Source organism: Ailuropoda melanoleuca, chromosome 2 (assembly GCF_002007445.2).
Source record: "Ailuropoda melanoleuca isolate Jingjing chromosome 2, ASM200744v2, whole genome shotgun sequence".
Lineage (NCBI taxonomy): Eukaryota > Metazoa > Chordata > Mammalia > Carnivora > Ursidae > Ailuropoda > Ailuropoda melanoleuca.
The window spans coordinates 48,635,304-48,653,096 of record NC_048219.1 but is presented as its reverse complement, the minus strand read 5'-3'; the positions used below and the strand labels follow the sequence as shown (position 1 = coordinate 48,653,096).

At 39.8% G+C, this 17,793-nt stretch overlaps 1 protein-coding gene and 1 pseudogene across 4 annotated transcripts in view; both read right to left on the bottom strand.

Moving 5' to 3' along the window:
* ST6GALNAC3 (ST6 N-acetylgalactosaminide alpha-2,6-sialyltransferase 3) overlaps positions 1-17,793 on the bottom strand; it is a 543,122-nt gene that overhangs the window by 95,938 nt on the left and 429,391 nt on the right. The window lies entirely within an intron of this gene.
* On the bottom strand, positions 9,532-14,324 carry LOC117800999 (annotated as a pseudogene).

The following is a 17,793-nucleotide window of genomic DNA, read 5'->3' as shown; positions in this document are numbered from 1 at the left end:
TCATGTACTTATTTTATCTGCCTGATTAATTACCATCTTCTTGAAGATATGTAGTAACTTCATCCCACATGAATTTCCCATGTCTGTTAACAATATATGCTCACCCTAATGAGCCGATATTTCTGGTGTCTTTATGAAATCTCCTCTTACACGATTCCAGGAAGCTTTTATTTTTAAGTGCATTATGGCTATTTTATAAAAGGCAACAATCAAGTAGTCTGTTTTCATTTCACAGAAGAGAGAGAATTTAACCTGTCAAGGGAGACACTTAGATAAGCTTGGGCAAATGACTCAACTTTTCTAAACCTCCATTTCTAACTATAAAATAACAGAATACCTATTCTATGGTTTTCATGAGTACAAATAAGTTAATGCTTTATGTCTAGGAAGTGCTTACATATATATCTCCGTTGTAATTGTAGTCATTATGATTATTGGAAGTATTTTGAGCCTAGAATCAGTCCTTAGCAGTCCACTTTCACATAGTTGAAACGTATTTCTGCTTCAAGCACTGAAGTACTTCATTGGCTTGTTTGAGTTGATACGGTTTCTCAGCTTTCATCCAAAGAGTGTAAATGTTTAGAAAACTATATGCAAAAATTGTTCAAAACACTAATTTCCACCCATCCGTCCATCAAACTACGTGTCTAAAGGAACTGACTTTATCAACCAAGTAAACTTCCTGACTCCAGCCTTAACAAAAGGAAGAGACTGTGTCCCAGAGCACGCCGTCTCTGTTAAGCAGTAACATGTCCCATGTGGAGTGTTCTCATTAGTGGAGTTCTTCCATCCATTTTCAAGTTGAAGTTTTGTTTTGAAGCTGAGTAAACCTGGCTTAATTGGCTTTTCCCCCTGCAGCAGAAGTTTTGGGTAAGATGTATATCTTGAAATCTAATTACATATCTTAACTGTAACCCGAGAAGCTTAAAATTCACAGATGTACTTTATCTGTCAAATATGGAGACAGTTGGCAAATGCAGGCCATAAAGGTGGAGATTTAGTACCCAACTGCATGAATTGTTGCTGCTTTCCTATGTTTATTACTTCACAGTTAATCAAGGAGATAACTCCCAGGAGTTTGGTATCTTTCTCCCTATGTTCTATAGAATGAAGAGGGAAGGAGAAAAGAATATTCCCTTTGTAACACATTTCCAAGTGGAATAAGGTATTTGCTTCACAAGTCCTTGAGTTAAAAACCAACATTAAATGTTTTAATCAATTTCTGAAATCCTTTTTAAAGCCAACGGACTGGGACATCACATTACTGTTACCATCTGTATACAGTTCTTTTGGTAATACAGTAATTGTATGAATATGTGCATGCAATTAGGACAGATATTCAGAGACAGGACTGCTCAACAACTATCAAAACCATATTTCTACAGTGACCTGGCATTTTACCACCAAGAGCAATTACACTGAAACAATTTTTTAATATGAAAGCTCTAATTATTGAGTAGGAACATGGTTTCTTTGCTGAGTATTAGAACTACAAAAGGTTTCACATGTATATAAGTCTCAAAAATGATGCAATTACCAAAGATGAATAAAACAGAGAAAAACCGAAGTGGCTCTACGTGAATAGGAGCAGACTCTTTTTCCATGACCAGCCATCATCAGTGCTACCCAGGAGAGCCTTTAGGAAGACAAGCCTTCCTACTTCACAAGCAGTACCCAGCTACCTGGAGTAATTAAGGGTTTGTTTCCTAAATGACTAGATACAGGTGTCACCATGTTTCTAGACAAAAGGCCAGCATGATTCACATACTAAGTAAATAAGTAATTATGGCACTGGACCAAGTTACCCAAGAAATTCTGCTGATAAGAAGTTCTTCTATCCCTTTTTTTCATGGTCCAAAATAAGCAGAGCTAACACTTCCACCCTCCTCTCTCACTGTGCATATATTTTGCTACTATTATACAACTTTTCCATGTTTCATTTTTAAAAATAGAGAAATTCCAAAAAAAAAGAGAGAAAGAAATCAAGATATTATGAGCCAAACATACAAAGACCTAAAAAGAAACTCATGTGAAGTCAAATTAAAATAGTAATTGCTCAAAAACCTTTAAGGTCTCTTCTCTTTTAGGAAAAGACTCAGGTGTTTCCTTAAAATGCTCTGGATAAACAATGTGTGTTATCTTAGCAATGAAAAGATGTTTCAAAATTAGGAAATCTATTAATGCATTACATAATATTAATAATTAACAAATTAAAGAAAAAACAACCCATGATAAGCTCAATAGATGCCAAAACAGATTTAGTGTAATTTAACATTTACTGAAGTTTAAATTCTTAGGAAATTAGAAGTAAAAGGGAACTTTCTAAACTTGATAATTATTATTCACCAAAAATTTACAGCAAGGATCAAACTTAACAATGAAACTTAACGATATCACCATCAGAGTTAGAATTAGACAAGGATGCCTACTGTCACTGCTCTTCTTTAATGCTGTTAGAAGGTCTCAGTCAACCCAATAAAACAAGAAAAATAAAATGAGGTACATATTGGAAAGATAGAAACAGCACTGTATTTCTGTATAAATGTTTGTTTGCATAAATAATCCATGAGAATATATAGACCATTAGAATTAGTAATTGTTCAGCAAGGTGGCTAAATACAGGATCAACATAAAAATGATAGGATTTCTACACAGCAGTAATAAGTCATTCAGAATAATATAAAAAAGTACCTCATTCAAAATAATAACACACTAAAATATAACTAAGAATAAATCTAACATATATGTGTTGATCTCTGTGAAATAAATTACAAAATTACTTTCTGATTGACACAAAAGTACTGAATAGACAAAGACGTATACCAAGTTTATGGATAGGAAGGCTCAAATTAATCCATATAGCAATGCAATGCCATTTGCATTTTCAACAGGTTTTGTTATGAGACATTATAAACCAATCGTGGAGCTCCTTTAAAAGAGCAAAAGGTCAACAATAACCAAGAGCATTTTGAGGAAGAAGAAAAGGGTAGCAGATCTATCAAATATCCCAATTAGTAATAATAATAGTGATACTATAAATAAAAACAATAGCTGCTAACTTTTATTGAGCATTAATATGCCAGGGAAAAGCCTTTCATACATCGGTTTAATAAGATTATCGCTACCATTTTACAGACAAAAAAAAGTGGGGTACAAAGAGATTAAGAATCTCTCTCAAGGTGCCATGGCTAGGCAGTAGCAGAGTTAGGATTCAAATCCACGCAGTGTGGCTCCCGAGTCTCTGAACAAACCCTAGAAAATGATGTCTCTAAAGCTACAGTCATAAACAAAATGCCACAGGAATAAAAAAATAGACCACTGAAACATACTACAAAACTCAGAAAGTGACCATCCCAATATGGAAATTTGATGTCAATAAGTGACCAAAAAAATGGAACATGCAATATGTTGCTGAGATTACCAGTTATCCATGTGGAAAAAATAAAATGAAGCTAGATCCCTTTATATTATATGAAAATAATTCCAGCTGGACTAATTGTGAAAAGTAAAAGCCTGAAAGTTTTAATAAAAAAATGTGAAAGGATATCTTTAAGATTTTGGAGGCAGCAAAAGCTCCTTATATAAGTCATAAAAACCCCAAAGCACCCAGTAATAAGTTGATAAATTTTACTCTATTAAAATTTAACTCTCCTATTCACAAAGCAATATTATAAACAATATAAGTAGTCAAGCAGCAGTCTGGGCAAAGACATTTTCAACGTGTGTTAACGAGGAAGGATTTTTTTCTTTTTTTTTTTTTTAAGATTTTATTTATTTTAGCTAGAGAGAGAGTACAAGAGCGAGCATGAGCAGGGGAAGGGGAAAAGGGAGAGGGAGAAGCGGGTTCCCTGCTGAGCAGGGAGCCTGACTCAGGACTTGATCCCAGGACCCTGAGATCATGACCCAAGCCAAAGGCAGATCCTTAACCGATTGAGCCACCTAGGAGCCTCAATAAGGAAGGATTTCTATCTAGAATATGTAAAGAATTCTGCAAATCACTAAGAAAAAAAACAACAACTCCGTATTCTCCTAAAATGGGCAATGGACACAAACAGGCAATTTTAATAAAAGGAAACCTGATTATCCAACACACATATTGAAAGGTCTTCAACCTTCCTCATTGTCAGGGAAACACAAATTAAAACAATGTGATATCATTTCATATCAATAGACTGACAAAAATAAGAATCTGATACCAAGTGTTAAGTACAGAAACAGCTTCTCTCATCTATTACTTGTGAGAATATCAACTGTACAACATTTTGCAGTATACTTGAGCAAAATCAACGAAAATTGAAGAAGCATACCTCCTTAACCCCATAATTTTACTTCTAGGTATGTACCTTGTACTAAGAAACCCTCACACACGTGACAAAGAAATATGTTGAAGAATGCTACTTGTAGGTTTCACTATTTCTAATAGGAAAACACTGTAAATGATAAATCCAAATGTTTGTCAAGAGAAAAATGGGTAAGTGAATTGTGGTATAATCCCACAATGAAACTGCATAGCTACATGCAAAACTATGGTTAAACACCAATAACAAGACAGATGGAAAAGACTGGAGAATAATACTCTAGGATTTATATAATGTGTATAGTGTTCAAACAAAATACAATATTTATATGCAGCTTAAAAACATGCAACACAATACCCTATAGTTTTATATTGCTTAAGGATGTGTCTAGATAGTCATAATATAAAGACACATACTAGACTGGTAAACCCAAATTCAGGGCAGTGGTTGCCTCCAGGCAGAGAAAGGGAGGAGCAGGAGCATGGAAACAAGGAAAGGGACACAGGGACTTCAACTGTGCTTGCGATGCTTTGTTTTGAAATTCAACAATGATATTAACAGACCTCAAAGGCCTCTGGCAAAATCTGTGAATTTGATAGATCTGGGTGGTAAGTATTGGGATGTTCATTGTTTTATTTCATATACAAATATATATATATATATACATATATATGAATATATCATATATTATTTCCTTATATTTGAAATATTTTTGATAAATAAAAAAGGAGCTGTATGTCAATCAGATGTTGATAACCTGAAGCCTGTTCTCCTGGGAGGTTGTGATGACATAATGATTTCAGAGGTAGCTTCTCTTCTCTTCTGGCAGCCAACTAGCCCGTGCATTAAGCGCTATTTATTAAGTGCCTGCCATTTGTCAGGCACAAAGCTAGGTTCTGGTGATATAGTGGTAAAAGAGCCAGACATGGAATGAATATACATCACACTCCAGTGGGATTACAAACGTACTTCTACAAACCATGATAACTGCCATGAAGAGAAGCAGGGAACTATGACGGGGAGTAACTGGGCAGGGCAAGGGGCAGATACTGTGGGAGACACCGAGATCTGGCTACCTGAAAGTTACCCACATCCGCCCTTCTCCCTTGCCTTCTTCTACTCTAGAGGTTGGGAGGCTAATATTGGTTTTCCAGACTCCCTTGCATGTGGCACAGTTCTAACCAAGCAGATAGTTAGGAGTCTCTGAGAAGAGTGGCCCTTCCTGAATAAAAAGGCAAAGCCTCACTAGAAGAAAGCCTTTTACCGCCCCCACCCCCAACTCTCTCCATGCTATTCGGTCTGCCACATGGATGGGATGCTGGGGGTGGAACAGACACCTTGAGATGATGACGATGGAGGCCATACGCTATGGGGGGTGGAGCACAGGGATGGGCTTCCAGGTCCCTGATGACATGGCCGAGCCACGGTTTGGGTTGGACTGTTCACGCTGAACTTTTCTTTAGCAGGTTATTAATGAGATTTCCTCTTATTTGGGGGCAAAACCATTCTGAACAGATAGTTTCTAGAAGAGGCAACATTTAAATTGAGAGGAGAGGAAGGAGAGGGAGCTAGCCCTGCAGAAAGCAGGAGTGGGGCAGGGAAGTGGCTGGGTAAACAAGCCCCACAGAGAGGGAAACAGCGTGCTTCAGAGGCCTGGCATGTTTGAAGAGCTCAAGGAGCCCCCTGAGGCTGGAGCTTACTAATGGGTGTAGGACTACTGTGCAACTGGCTGGGACTCTGATACCTGACTATCTCAGGTCAAGAACGGTGAAGTTAATGAACAGAAAACAAAGACAGACTCCGTGGCACCGGGTTAGTTGCTGTTTTTGGAGACTTCTTTCTATAAAACAAAGAATTAACCCCTAACCCATCTACTTGGATTTTTGTGTGTTTCACTTTTCGAAAGTGAAATCCACCAAGTCCACCTTTAGTCCAGAGGTACAGCTCTCCCCACCACCCACCTCCTCCACCAGCTAGGTGGGGAAAAAATCAGCATCTCCCCAGTCCCTTGGACATAAAGGAAACTGCAATGATAGGATTTAACCAAAGGCTAGCCAACCGTGTCTTAGGCATTCCCTGCACCACAGAGGCTTCTATTTTGTTCTCAATTTATCTGAATGGGAAGAGGCCATGTCATTGTTGAAAAGAGTCTGACTTGAATAACACAACAGAAATCTAGTTCCTTTAATCCTGTCCTCACTGGGCACTAAGGCAAGGGTTGGCTGACTTTCTAATGTGCTTCCTATTGGTCTAGTTCCTGGATCCTGTACTCTTTTGGCAAACAAAGGTTATTTTACAAGATAGTATTTACTGAGCACCTGGGTAGGCAGAGTGCCAGTTTAGGCAAGAAGCCCATGGCTTAGAAGAAAATGTCCATTTTCCTCTGAAAAGTCTCAATTTGATGGGTATTCTGCAAGTTTCCCCTTGGTTATTTTAGAGTAGACCTGGCTGGCTATTTATTATTCATTTCCGGGCCTCTCCCTCCTCTTCCCTTTAGCTTTCTGTAACTAAACTATAGCCCACCTAATTTTTTTAATCTTTCATCCACATCCTTCCCTGAATTCATTCATTCTTGTTGCTGTTCTCTGCACTTCTTCCAAATTGCCTGAGCTGCCCCAGTAATGAGGTGGTGGGAACAGAACGTGTGGTGCCAGGTGCTGCTTGGCTCGAAGTGTCCACAGAGGAACTGTTATTCCGCGCCCTTCTGCACCGGCAGCCTCAACCTGGCCTTCCCTTTCATCCTGCCAGACTGCCTGGCTGGCCTGAATTTAATTTGCAGACCACTCTGCCCCCTGGGCCTACTTTGGCATCACTGCGCTCTGGCGTCTGCTTCCCTGAGAACAGCGCTGTGTTTGGATTCTCTTCCCCCAGGTGTATGCACTGCCTTGCCTTTTTCAAACGCTCACAAAGTTATTATTCCCAGCCTACATACCTCAAGTCTCAAAGGTTGTTTGCATTTTATTTCTGTTGCCTGAGCTGCTCACGATACTTTCTAAATTGTAATTATTAGTGAATTTCAAAAACGCGCAGCATCTTCCTTTTCTCCACCCAGGTCATGAATAAGAATCTTAAATAAGAGTCAGACCCACAGTTGCAGCAACAGTCTATTAGGCGGCGCGTCTTCTTAGTCCTCCTTCAGTGGTAATCCCTCCCCAGCAGCTCCCTCAGAACCTTCCTCACTTCCAGCTTTTTGGCCAACTTAAAACCCACATAGTCAACCTTCCAGATATTTATTGAGAATTGTGCTAGATTCTATGAGAGATTCTAAATCATGAAAGACACGATCATCACCCTTCAAAAGGCTTCTGTCCTTGAAGAGTACATACGACCTTCAATATTTAACGAGCATCTTAAATGTGAAAGCACGATCAGGTACTGAGGTTCCGAATAGGAAAAGTATAGAGTCCCAGTGAGTTTCCACCGTAGTGGATAACAGCATGGCACGTGATTACAATACAATGTAAAAACAATAATGACATGGACACTTGGGAAGTCAATCTTTCAGTCTTAGTCTCTTCATCTGTAAAATGGAGCCAACCTTCTAAGTTGTAGTTAGGACTTACATAAGATGAGGTATGGGCAACACTTGGCACGGTACCTGACACAAAGGGTTAACAATGTTACTATCAATAATAGCTGCAAGTATGATGATATAATGGTTATTTTATTGTTAGTAGTAGCATTACAATAACTTCCACATTCAATCTGATTGACCATAGCTGTCTGGAACATTGTGATGAGATAATTCAGAAAGCTTCACTAGGTCCACTAGCAAGGAATACTGTGATGGATGCCAATGCCATGATGGACAGGAGGAGGAGACAGCTATGTAAGTGTTAACAGACCCCGATGTGCACATAGAACTACACTACACTTGCCAATGCAGCCCTCTGACTTAGGAATGTCACAGAGTGCACAGGAGGCAACGAACTGACTTGGCATTTCAGGATAGGAGGGAACTGATGTCCTATTGTAGGATCTTACGTCACTCTGTGTACTATTTTAATTTAGAAACCCCAGAGTTCTTAAGTTCTTAAGAGGTCAAATGAAGCTGGGTGTGGATAAGAACTCCTGCTCCCAAAATGAGGTCCTCCCGCCCAAAGCTGTTGCTTAGACTCTAGGGCAGTGGTTTGCAACTGTTGCTCCATGACAAAGTTCTCACTGATCTGCAGCGAAACAGGAATGGTAAGGCCAATGGAGACAGGATTTCATGAAATGTCCTTAATTTAAAGAACGGATATTATGTTCTTTCTATTTTGGGTGTTAAAACGTCATATCTTTCACAGAAAGATGCTCTGAAGATTTCCCCTTCTGTATCAAGCTTCAAAATGCACCATGAGAGACCGGAAACAAACTGAGGGCTTCAGAGGGGAGGAGAGTGGGGGAATGGGATAGGCTGGTGATGGGTATTAAGGAGGGCACATATTGCATGGTGCACTGGGTGTTATACGTAAACAATGAATCATGGAACTTTACATCAAAAACTAGGGATGTACCGTATGGTGACTAACATAATATAATAAAAAATACTAAAAAAAAAAAAAAAAAACCCAAAATGCTCTAAGTTCCATTATGCTTATTTCTGTGAAATCTTATCTACTCCATGACTTTAATACCATCAATATGCTGATAACTTCTAAATGTGTATCTAGTAGCAAAACTTCTCTAAACTTCTGATTCATATATTTGCCTGCATTGGACATCTCACAGACACCTTGAATTTAACAAGCCCCAAAAGGGACCCTTGATTGTCCCTTCCTGCCTCAATCTGTCCTTCTCTTGGTCCTTCTATTTTGGTAAATGGTATATGAAATGTCAAGTTGCGCAAGGCAGGAATATAGAGTTATCCTTAATACCTCTCTCTTCCTTCCCTCATCCCCTCATCTATCAATGAGTCTCAGCAATTCTAGTTCCAAAATATTCTTCAAATCCAACTACTCACCATCACATGGCCATCACACTAATAATATCAACAGCACTGACCTTCTGTTCCACCTATCTCACTCTTGCCTCTCCTCCTTCTCTCCAATTCATTGTTCAGTGATATCCAGATAACTCTCAGCATAAAGTTAAAAATTCTTATCATGGGCTTAATCTAAGCACAATTTTCTTTTCTTTTTTACTATTACCAAAGTTTATTTTAAAAAAGTTCAATGTGAAAATGCATAGTAAAACAGGTGTGATAGAGGATATTCAGAAGCAGTTGATTTCTTCTGGTGAACACACCCATTGTTTATACTAGTTCCAAGGCTTCTAACATGATGACACCATTTCCTCATATTACCACCATCCCACAGTTCTGTTTCCCATAGTTGCCATCTCCACACATTCCTCTATCACAAGATCCATAAAGGGATCGAACCCCTGCAATATTCCTTGGACGTGTCTGCCACCATTTAATTTCAGTGATAATTTCTTGCCCATAAATGCTTTCAACTCAGGAGGGTGAGCATTGCTCATGGTATCTACTTGGTGAGCTCGAATATGCCTCCAAACCTCCAAGCACAATTTTAAAGAAGAGTTCCCTGTCCTTCTCTGTCCATATAAAATTAATGTGTTATATGCTCTTAAAAAAACTTCAGAGCCCCTATCTCAATGTGAATCTTATAAGTGTTAGTATAATTGATTAACAACTATTTCTCCCACCAAGACTATAAAATACGAGGGCATGGATTATGTCTAGCTTTGTTTTTCATTGCACTCGCAGGGCATCCTCTGGTAGATGCAGACAGTATGTACTCAATAAATATTCACAAATTAACAAACGAGTGAAAAGGAAAAATTTACACATCTTTACTTGGCAAAATGAAAAGGTGACTATTCTTAGGAGGACTCCAAGTAAGAATTTTTTTCCTGGTCTCCGAAATACAAAGTCCAAGAATTACTGCTCTGTGGCCTCATCTGGGGCCTCTGGATACTGCAATGGCCCATGCACATGGCCTCTGAAAGCTTGTGGGAGGTGCTGGTAGGGACCAGCTAATCGGTGGACTGTTCTCTGCTCTTTGGGATGCAGCAGTTTCTTTGATCTAATTGTAGTTCTGGAGCTCTGTAACTCTGGGCATGGGCCCTTACAACTCTTAAGTAAATGCCAAAGGAGAAAAAGAATAAAGAATCGTGGTACCCATCTCAAGTTAAAGCTTTGCATTTTAGAAGAATTTATCTGTTGTGCTGATACTCCAAAGAAAGAAAAAATTATTTATGGTAAAACCTGCCCATACACCCATTGGCTATACAGTATCCCAATTCATAATATGTGGACTAAAATTAGAAAAGCGAGATTCGAAGCCAGCCAATCAGATTTACATTCCCAGTGGCAGCTTGTGTTATAGCACTTGGATTGTTCTGTCAAATAATTTATTGAGATCCAGATGCTCCAGTTCCCGATCTTCCCCGAGTAAGTGGTTGTCAGGTACTCCTGTCCAAAAACAAGGCAGTTGGTATTTAACTATAGGCTCCCACACTTGTCAAATGATCTCCAAAGAATATGAAATTGCTTGTCATCTTTGTCAAAATTACATATGAATGGGATATTTGCTGTGTTGTAATTAAAAACTCAATTAAAAGAAATTCTGGAATCATTATCAACTTTTTCAGGCCTGAGTTGTTCCACCAAAAAGCAAGCTGTTTATAGCTTCGGCTTTTACCAGCATTCAGAAGATGGCTGAATTCCAAAACAGGCCCAAGGAAAGGATGAGATCTGGACCAAGGTGGAAGCATCTGAAAGGGGGATGACAGCAAGGTGCAGGCAATGACATTGACCGTTAAGTGGCAAGTGCTCTAATTCTAGCACTAATGTGTGTAACTGGAATTCTATAATTAGACGGTATCATTTCATTAACACCGAGGACCACTGTCCCTAATGAGTCTCTTCAAAATGAACAAACGGGAGGTAGGTTATCGTTATGGCTCTCATTTATACGGGGCCTATCTACTAGACGCATATTAGTGGACCAAATTAATCACATTACAGTGGGTGCCACTGAATGTAGGCACATTTGGTTCTGAGGGAAACGATTACTCTAAGTGGCCGATCATTAATTGACTACAGACAGTAGGCATCAGTGATGAGAGAGAAACAAGTGTGTGTGGGTATCTGGAAAGGAAACTCATCATTGTATAGCCATCTAGCTGAGGCTGGATGAGAAAGCAGTCCCAGGCTCTGCCTGAGCAAGTTAAGCCAGGCAGTTTCTTAAATCAGGGCATGAATTACTAATAGTAATAATTCAATAGCAGCCTCCATTTATTGAGAACTTACTATGTACTAGCAAGAAAGCTAAGCCCTTTAAATTCATGATCACACTCAATCCTTACAACAACCCTCTGAGATATGCCTCACGGTTTGTAAGGGGTAAACATAAGCAAATCAGTTTGAGTCTAAAACCAGTACCCCCTAATCATAAAGTTGTGCATTCTAGATCCAGACTCAATAGAGACCTGAGACCCTGGGGTATTTTACTATCAGCCTGGGCAGAGCTAGTACCTGGGCAGAGCCAGTCATCTAGGTGTGATGCTGACCCAAGAAACTCCTCTGGGCATTTTTTCCCCCTTCTATTCATTTGGAGATTGTTTAGACATAATGAAAATCACTATTGTTATTTTTTTAAGGAGGAAATGGCTTCATCTTTGCTTCTGTGATTGTAACACTAACCAGAGAATAGCAGTGAAGCCTGATTTTTAAAAAGCAGCGTTGATTCAAATTTTCCTAACTTCCTATTAAGACAGAAGGGGTAAATAGTACTCCTAATCTGTAGCTTAAATCTTCTCATATCTTCCCTTTTGTACAGAGCTGCCTGTGGCATTCCCCTGTCAGGTATGACAATGGGGATGACTCAGAAAATCTTCACTGTCTTAATTGTGATTCCAACTATGTGATTTCCATAGCAGGTGCTTCACTTTTTGAAAAAGTGAAATGAAGACTTAAGTGCGACCAGAGCAGAGTATGCATATGGACGGAAATGTGGGAAGGAAGTTGAACAGAGGACTGAGGACTAATAAGGCAAGGCCCCTGAAAGCCAGAGTACCCATCTAAAGGGGAAGTGCTCCTGGGACGGTTGGCCCCGCTAGCTGGATATCAGTATTTATATTTTGGAATGCAACAGTTTATAATTTACTTGAATGAGGACAACCAGTGGGTATTCTAAGGGAATACCCCGTGTGTTGGGGAATCCAGCACTGCTGGAGAAAAGCTCATGCATGGGTGTGGGAGAGGAGCAGCATGAGAACCAAGGGAACAGAGGGAATGTTTTAATGGCTGGTGGGAGAGCAACACTGAAAAGGATTATGAGGGACTTCTGAAGAGGATTTCATCTGCTAAGTCATTTTGTGTGGTCCTTTGGGGAAATGAGTAAATACTACGACATTTGTCCTAAGCCATGAAGCACGACCTACCTCTCCTTCTCCCCCCAGTCACCCTCTCTCCTCCTCCCAGATGTCCTTCTGGTCTCAGAGGCTTAAGAGTTTATGTCCTTCCTGTTAAGGTCAACCTCTTCTATGGATCTCCCTTTCCACTCCCGCCAGCTCTCCCACTTGCTTTGGAAACATGCTACGTTATTTTGTTTGTTTGTTTTATTATAGAGTCTTACCTTTTCCCACTGTTGGTTCATCCTCTTCAGCCTCCAACCTCCAACTCCAACTCCTCTACTCTTACAGTATCCTGCTCCTGATTCTGCATTTCCTCTAGCTGCCATCTTATCCTTCTACTTCCTCCCATCCAAAATTCTCTGCAACGAAAGACTGCTCACTCGCTGCACGTTCACTCCTCAATTGACTGCAGGGAGGTCTGCGCTGCCACCCTGTAGTGAGATTGCTCTGATAAAGTCCCCTAAAGTCACGGCTTTGTACATTTATAGGATGTAAGTCCTTATACGGGATTTCATTGCTTTAGTTTCACTTCGGATCTTAGCACTTTCCTGAACCTCTATTCCTCTGACCTCTGCGATATGACACTCTACTGGGTCCCTTCATACCCCATTTCACTGTCTCCTCCCGTTGTCTTTCTTGGCTTTCTCATTGGCCCAACTTCTAAAAGCCGGCATTTTTAGGCTTCTGTCTTTACCTCTTTTCTCTGAGGGTTTTAACCACTACTTTTATGGTTATGACTTACAAATCTGAATTTCCTACCCAGATATATTGTTCACAATTCAGGGCCATATATCCAATTGCCTCCTGGACACCTTCATTCAAATGTCTTATAGAAATCTTGAGATAAACATGTCCTAAGATACCTTATCCCCTCTACCTGATTCTCCTTCAGTATTCTGCATATAAATTGTACTACAAATCACCCAATCAGGCAAACTATACGCTTGAGGGTCATCCTCAACGCTTACAAAATTTATCACCATACATTGCCATCCTTTTCTCTTTTTCAGATTTGCCCTCTCTGTTCTATCCAATTCTCCCTGCTCGAGTTCCTGCTCTTACCACCTGCCACCTGGCCTACAGCAATACCCTCCTCAGGCCCTCGAAGGCACCTCCCAGATTCCCCCGGAGTGCCTATGTTACGCCTTGGCCTCACTGGGTTTCCATCACCAACAGGATAAAACCTGAACACTGCACATAATGTGCAGGCCTTCTATAATCTGCTCTCTTGAGACTCATCTTTTGCTGTTCTCTGCTTGATATTTTAAGCTCTAGTCATACTGATCCTTTTACTAACTCAGAATATACTGGGCTATTTTTCATCTCAAAGCTACACTCATGCCGTCTCCTCTTCCTGGGAGTCCCTTCATCCCCTCTCCCTAACTTTCTGTGACATCCCTGAGTCTCAAAACTTAGTCAGGGATCTCATTCTATGCTCCTAAGCACCCAGCATATCTCTAGCACTGTTTCCCCAATAGAATTATAAATCCTTGAAAGTAAAGGTAAGTATTATTATTTCCCTGAGTCCTCCGGTGCCTAAAGCAGGTCCTGATACATGGCAGGCATGGTTCTGATTTTTACTGAATACAATAATGACAGAAACAAATATGTGATAGGACTTCAGATTTTTCATACTGCCTTCCCACACATCTCCTTTAATTTTCACGGCAATCCTTCCTGGCTATTCAAAATGTATACTTTATTTTAGTTTATACCATATGGAAATAATTGGCAGCTTTAGCTGAGACTACCTGAGAAACACAACACAGAAAGACATTGTGAGAAAACAGCTCATCTTTATTTTAATACAAATTTATAGTACTCTCCTGAATTCAGTTCATGAATCCAGAAATACCCGAAACCACCACCACCACCACCAAAAACCAGAAACAAAACTAAAAACACAAGGTGTTTTTTAAAATTCCCCATTCACCATGTAAGTCATAGTTTACTCCAGTGTTTCTGAGCTCTAAAACCAATGATTCATAGTTATTTTGCTATGCTGTTGTTGTTAATGGAACATTTCACCTTTCTATTTTTCCAGCTTTTTGAGTAGAAGCCTTAATCTTTCCTTGGTCCAAAAATTTCCAGTTCATCTGGAGTTCCCAGTTCTCATTTTGTATTTTTACCTGATTTTTTTCTTAACTTTTAGATAACAGTCTAATTCACGAATTGGATTTTTGTATGTAAAAGCATTCAAGTGAAATGCTGTTTGATTAAGACTTCTATTGCCCAGTAGAATAGTAGAATAACATAGTCATTAAATGCCATTTTTGCTCATGAAGCAAATATGGTTAAGTTATAAAATCTGTAACCCATCACCAACACCATTTAATGTTTTTTCTTTCAGACAAATAGTTTTACCTCTTGACCGAGAGAAAAAGAAACCTTATAGCAAAAAACAAGCTTATGCATTAAATGCTGTTCAGAATTTTAATAATGGTTTGTCCAATATTTGAATTCACATCCCTAAAGATAAGAGAAAGCAAATTAGATTATTTAGTTACTTCTTCCCTACTAAAGGGAAAAATATCATCTGCATAGTTATTAACACATTCCTGTTCTGTTTCCATTTCTAAGTGATTGCTCTACAGAAAACAGTTGTTTTTTGATAGATAGTAAACACAAAACTCAGGATTCTTGTTCTAACATCTTTATTGGCTGCTACATGATCTTGAAGGAACAAATTCCTTTGCTTCATTTTACAAAGCCATGAAAATTAGAACTTGCCCATTACCAAAAAGACAACAGTTTGGGCCTAAAAGAAATCAGACTGTTGTCTGGTGATTACTGTCCTATAAACGAAAACTATTAATTTCATCAGGGATACTAGAATTTCTTGGCTTTGTTTGCACATAAGCATGAAGACCAGACTTCCAAATGCCAGACAAAAGACTGTTGCAAAGGCTAGTAGATTTTCTTAAATTTATAAAAATAAATAGTAAAGATTTACATGGCACTAATTTTGTGTCAGACACTCTTCTAAGCACTTTACTGGTGGCAAGAATTTTGTCCTAATCATTCTAGGAGCCTAAGATCAGAAGCCGTAGGATATGCTCTCATTTCTACCCCTCCCTTGCTCTATTGTCTTGAATACGACTATTCTGTACTCCATTTCATATTGAAGACTCTCTTACTTTGTGTTGAGAAATTGTTAGGGAAGTCACAGAAGCTTAGCAAGGTGGAGTGAACAAGGATCTGTGAAATCATTCAGTTTAACCAGGACCTAGAGAAGCTTTCTGACACGCCAGGTGTTGCACACCCACTCGGCAGCTGATTAGAAACGTAGTATCTTTACTACGTAGAGAATGTAGTATCCTGACCTCTGTATATCCTACTATTCCATATTCCTTTTCTCCTGTGAAAGTAAGATACCCATTTGCTTCAAACAAATCTCCTGATCACCTGCAACATGCCAGGCACTGTTTTAGACACTGGAGGTATAAGTAGGAAGAGAAAACACCCTCATGGAGTCATGCTATTCAATTCGCTAAATAAATACAGATTTCCTGAGCCCCAGTTATGGGGGGGGGGGGGGGGGTTGGAGTGGGGGAGGGAAGAGTATAAGACATGGTCCCTGATCTCCAAGGAGTTACACAAAAGACAAGGGGAAAACATGAAAATCCATAGGAAAATTAAAAAACCCCAAACACCAGGATATAATTAAGCTATAGGACAAATGAATACCAAAGGATTTCAGAGAAGGGGAGATCCAGAAGGTGGGAGGGATCTAAGTATGTACATCACGGAGAAAGCAGAGAGGTAAAGGTGATGCTTGCCTACCACGAGTACGCAGCAGCCAGATTTAGAGACATGCATAGACTCTAAAGGACAGTGAATAAAGTAAGGAACAGATGAAATGTAATATATATCATCTGTGTAAATCCAAATACATGCACATACAACAATATTAATTAATTCGCAAAAATGTATGCCATCAAAAAATGCAGAGAAAACAATGCCTGCCTAGGCAGAGGGGGAAGGGAAGAGGAATAAATAGAATACATTAATTAATTGATTGATTTATAAATAAGATCAGGGCCCCCACAGACCAACGATAAAAATGTGTCATGACCTGATTATGTCAACTCTCTGTTGTCAAGTCCAAGGAGAAAATACGACATGGTCTGCGGTAGGCGCCATGGACCTTCTTTGCAGGACGTATAGACCATCTTCACGCTGAGACAGGAATGAAAAGGTGATATGGGTGAAGGGACAGTATGAGAGGGGAGAGACCATTATGGTGGAGAGGAAGGTGCATGTGGAGAAAGTGGAGGAACTATGGGTGAATATATATGGCTTGGGTGTCTTACAGGAGCCCTCTGAAATCAGGCAGATTAGATTGTTGGTGCTCTGGTGGGAAATCACTTGAGCCTCAGAGCCGATGGGGTAGAAACCATGCACTGAGGGCGTTGCCTGAGCAGGTGAGCGATACAGAGAGAGAAGAGACTGAGGAAGGAGAGCCCGGGAGTGTCCAGCCTCTGTCCGCGGGATGGAGGACACAGGTGGCGAAACATCTGGGAATTCAAAGTGCGTGTGGACGAGGGCCTGAATGAGTGGTGTTTGTGGGAAAGAAAGGGGCATGAAGAAGGGACGCCCACACTGTGAGCAGATCGCAAAATGTCACAGGGATGTATCTGTCTGGTTCTTTGTGTAGGACATTTTTGAAAGTTCGCTTCAGCGTAGCTGTGGTTCCTGGAAACAGTTAAGTGGGTCACTTGCTGAGCTTTCCTTAGTGGTAGATTAATTAGCCAGCTGTAACTCCCGGATCTCTATTTTTAAATAACAACTTGCATAAATCTCCAAAGACAAGAACTCGCCACTAGTATACAGCATATTCCGGCAGCTGCAAGTTATTATGCCCAGTGGAAATTAAATATCTTTTAGGGAAATCATGCAAGATCTCGTGACAAATATGAAATTAACCCCTGCCACCTCTCTGCCCAACTCATTTCTTCGCTCGCCTGCCATCCTAATAAGCAGAGTCTCTGGGGTCCTGAAATGACAGCAGAGTTGGCAATATTTTAAAAAGGCATTATTCATCTATGAGCATTAGCGAAACATAGAGCCTTTGTCCCTGATTGAGCTAGAAGCTCTGGTAATCAAATATCAGTAAACACACATGACAGGCCCC